The following is a 5,183-nucleotide window of genomic DNA, read 5'->3' as shown; positions in this document are numbered from 1 at the left end:
AGAAGACTGTCGACCTTTGCAAAAGTTGTCTTAGTTTCAATAAGACTTCATGAAAATCGTTAGTGATAATAATAACGGGAGTTAAACAATAGAAATGATTAATAATTTGAATTAATTACTACTAAGTCTTAATGTTTCTTTTATCTTTCCTATGTCTTTAGAGCTTGCCAAGGTTATCAATATAATTCAAAGATATAAACCAAAGTATTGAATCAAATGTCATCAGTGTTATATACATATGAGAACAATCAATAAACTTAAAGCGATAGGGGGGGAGAGGTGGACTCTGGGTTTGGGAACTGAAGGAAGGTAAGCCCAACAGATAGCGAAGACGGAGAGCAGCAACTTCAGACTCCAAAAGGTTCAGGCAAAGAACTTGGGCCTGAGTTCTTTGAGAACTCGGCATGCCCAATTTAAATACATGTACAAAAAATAAAGAGAAAGTCATTAGATATGTGGCCCAATATACATAATTCTATGTATGTAACACCAATATAGGTCCAGATAAACTATAAAAAATCAACAGTAATCGAAATACAAAATTAGTATAAAGTCACATATAGTAAAGTAATTTACAGTGAAAACCTTTATTTTAATTGAACACTAAACCTAAAGAGATTAACAAATGTCAATAGATTAAATGGCTTAGGATAGAATTCCAATCATGGCCAAGGTACTCTTTGGATCCCTGGCACTTCAAAGTTCACAAGGGTCTCAAATACCCTGAGCAGTGCTTGTGTCAGGGAGAGTAACTTAACCAAGAACTAAATTCTACTCCCAAATACCCCTAATTACTCACACTTACTCTTCTCTACAGGTTTAGGTGCTAATGAGGTGTTCATTGTAAACTCCAATACCACAGTGGTGATCATACACAATGAGAGATCTATTTCAATAACATATCCAGAGCACCAAAATCATCATCAGACATCTCATGATTTTCACACAAGCATGTAGTACTATCATTTACTCTTATCAAGCTTAAGAGCACTCAGACATGATCAATTATAAGTGCCGACAAACAATGAGAAAACATCAACACAAGAATTTGAGGACTCCGAAATATGTAATTTAATAATCATATTAGCAGGATCACTAACTATAATCATGTACTTAATCATACATATACTTAATGGAAATCTACATATAGATTAATACTCCACCTCTTACTAAGTGGGAAAGTTAGCAATCCACTTCAAAGTTCTTTAGAAAACAGGGGCAGGCAGATACATTGGTAAGTGATCTCTAAGAGATCTTCATTCCATCTAGGTTGATTAAGAGTTAACTTTACAGTCCTACATTCTAACAAGATAGATAATCATCATAGAGGGGTTCCCTAAGTCTGTGGGTAAGCTTCAGTGAACTTAGTAGATTTCAATAACATGGGAACAGAGTCACAAACATGATATACAGATGGTAGTTTCCTTTAAGATAGGGATGAGTGCAGAACTCTCAATGGGTGACATTCAAATATGCACATGTTGTATTGTAACTAATACCACGACATTACAACATGGTTGAGTACCAAACATGGAATTGAACTAACATGGCCATCATAGTTGATCCTGAATAGTGAAAATTTATACTAGGCAAGCATATTTCAATTATGAGCTAAGTAGATTAGTTGTTGTAATGAAGTCCTACAACACATAGTTATATCAGATGATATTCAACTGTAAGAGGTACAATCTCAACTAGGTTTATGGCCATGACTTAAACTATGTAAGTAGAAGGCAGAACTAAAATGCATAGGTTTCTCAGGGGCTTATTCTAATTACTTTAAGGCATTATCTCATGTAGTGAAATTCACAGATGTGATAAAACAGTATGAGGGATGACATGAGGTCTTACACTGATTTTCTAGAATTACAGCATCATAGCAGAATATATTTAAAGAGGAAAATAGTTCAAGCATTGAAAACTACCATGCTTAGGTCAAGTGACAACCCTATACTTAACATCATACATTCATACCTAACTAGACCAGATACCAAGTGAATCATGTCAATAACATTAAGTCATAATACACATGAAAGTTACAACAGCACATTAGGAGATTAAACCAACTATTAAAGTTGTTTGAAAGTTCTTTTATTACTCCCAAGATTTTAACAATGTATATATAAGTTATTAAAAATGTTCATCAGGATTACTTGAATAACTAATCAATACATGACTCTAATTTAAGAACATTTAAAGAACTTATGATTCTAGAGTTATGTGGCCAGTCATAGATTAATAAAAAATACATAGAGGCAATCACGCATAACATATTAGAAATAGAGTCATTTAACCATGAGATAACAGAACGAACATGCTTGCAATTAAACGATTAAAAGAAGAAGAGGGTTGAGGTTCAGTGACCTCCTTTAAGGCAGCAGACCAAACTAGAACTCTATCTAGCTGTTAAGAATCTAAGACTCAAACTCCGACCAGAGTAGTGCTCAGGAAACTAGTTAGAAAGAAACCTAGCTTGATTTTTTGCTACTCAAGACATGAAATTAATTATTTTTTAGTGATTTCGTGTGTATGTTCTCTTGTGTTAGGTGAAAGAATTAAAAGCCCCAATTTATAGTCGTCATTGAAGGCTTGGGGTTCAACATATTCAAATTGATAGTGGAGAGTGACGGAGGGGTGGTGATGCAAGAAAAATCGAGTGAAAATTTAAGGAGACAGAGGGAAAATCGTTTGAAGGATTTACCTAAGTGAAGAATGGCCGTTGAAGGCAAAGAAACAGCGAATAAGACCTCAATGTACAGAGGTCACTACGTTTGACCCCTAGACAAAGGATAGTAGTGGTGATGATGAAGAAAATCCACGCATGCTATGGATTTAACAACGCATGAAAGATATCCAGAGATTTGATGTTACATCATTGAATCAAGGGTTCACATTTGGGTATTTAAATTTTGAGTGATGAGATAAAAAATAGCCGGCTGGATTCACGGATTTCAGAAGCCAAAAGGATGCTTTTAGGCTCGATTTGACACCTTGCACAAATTTGTGCAAGGTGTGTGACTAGTTTTGATACGGTGATTTGAAAGAATAGAGAGAGGAAAGGGAAATGGGGGCGGCGGTCAAAGGGGGAAATGACTTAGGGTTGAGGGTAATTGGTGTTGGTCTCTGGGGTTAAGAACGGGGAATAGATTTGGGCCGTTAGATCATTAGATCAACGGCCCTAATAATTCAGGCTTTAATAATTAAAATGAGGAAATATATGGGCCGTTAGATCTCCGGACTTTGACGGTTCGGATTGCATTTGGAAAATACTTCAAAATTAAAGAAAATAAGAGATGGAATGTGGATCATTGATTAAGTAGACGAACGGCCCAGATTAAATGTGTTTCTTGTGTGAGTGATGGAGACGGGTGACGTAGCGCACTGCTATTGGCTCACAAGGAGTGGCGTGGATTGCCAACTTGGCGTGGAGGGGATGTTTGGACTGGGTAAGATTCGTTTGGGACTTGGCATTTGGGCTAAAAAATAATTTAAATAGTAGCCACTTTATATTTAATTAAAAAATTACAATTATAGCCTTTTAGTTTTTAAACCTTTTGAAATTAATTTAAACAAACTTAATTACTTTCAATAAAATGTAGTAGAAATTATAATTATCAAATAACTACTAATTACTGTAATTAATTAATTGTGTATAAAAATACTTTATTTTCCAAATTATGACATTAATTTCAAATTATTGAAATAGTAGAATAATTAACTAAAAATTAGGAATAACTTATTAAATTAATTATAAAACCTATGTAGTCTATATAAAGGTTATTTTAATGATATTAAAATTGTAAGTATGATATATTTTGTAATTATACAATACTAAATTATTAATTTCAATACTATTAATTACTAATTTTATGTATATAGGTATTACTGATTAGAAAAATATTTTTAACACATTTATTGCAAATCATTATGTATATAGTAATTAATTTTAAAAGGGAGGGTCAAAATTGGCCATCAACACTAATAATATCAATATATGGATCCGCACGGACAACTCATGTGCTGCACGGACAACTCACGGGCAAATAATATCAACCGCACAGATAACTCACGTGCCAACAATCACCGAGAAAGCAAATATACGTGAATACATGTACATGATCAATAATTAACAATTTCATACTCCTGGACGTATATCTAGCATGCTATAGTGTAGGCATGTGCAATGTGTGCTATCACTGCTAAAACAAATAATTCCATCATGGAATAGAAGTTTATCAGTTCCAACCGGGAAAATAACCTCAATGAAACCTCAACGTGGTACAAATAGCTCACAGAGGGGTACACATAGGAGAAACAACTCAGTTTGAAGCTTAACAATCAATTCAAGGCATGACACAACCTAAACACTGCCACTCATAGCAGTATCCCGGTGCACGCATATGGGCTCAAACTCACACATATGTGCCACTCATAGCACGTAGCTATAACAAATAATTCAGGCAACTAGTGCCTCAACCAGTTTAGATAAGATACTTACTTCAAGCAAGCCAAACTACTCATCTAACAAGCCCTTCCCACGTTTATCAATCTCCGAAAAGCTCGAATCTAGCAAAAACAACACAATACCATCAATAAAAGCCACAGGAAGTGATTCCAAAAGATAAAGCTAACATCTTTAAGTAAAGTAAAAAAGTCAACCTCAAGCCCACACCTCGGAACTAGACAAAATTCACAAATTCCGAATACACATTCAATTACGAGTCCAACCATATCAAAATCATCCAATTCCAACCAAAAATCGACCCTCAAACACTCAAATTTCACTCTCCAATGACATAGTCCAAAAATTCCCAAATTCTAACTTAGATTCATGAAAATTAGGCGTAATAATCAATGTGTATTCAATATTTCAGAAAATCGCCTTAGCACGAACTCCAAAATTCTAAAATGAGAGAAAACGCTCAAAACCTAGCTTTTAAGAACCTGCCCAGCGCTTTCCACTCGCGCTCCAATTTTCCGCTTCTTCGGAACCGCTTCTACGATCGAAAATACGCTTCTACATATTCCACTTAAGCTCTGACCCTCCGCTTCTGCGGACCAACCCTCACACCTGCGCACCAATGTCCGCTTCTGCGAACTCCCTTGCCGGCTCACCCTCCGCACCTGCGACTCAAAAATTTGCATCTGCGGTCTCGCAGATGCGGCCCTTCTCCACCTGAAAA

The sequence above is a fragment of the Nicotiana tomentosiformis genome, chromosome 7, assembly GCF_000390325.3.
Source record: "Nicotiana tomentosiformis chromosome 7, ASM39032v3, whole genome shotgun sequence".
Taxonomy (NCBI): domain Eukaryota; kingdom Viridiplantae; phylum Streptophyta; class Magnoliopsida; order Solanales; family Solanaceae; genus Nicotiana; species Nicotiana tomentosiformis.
This window is presented reverse-complemented; position numbering follows the sequence as displayed.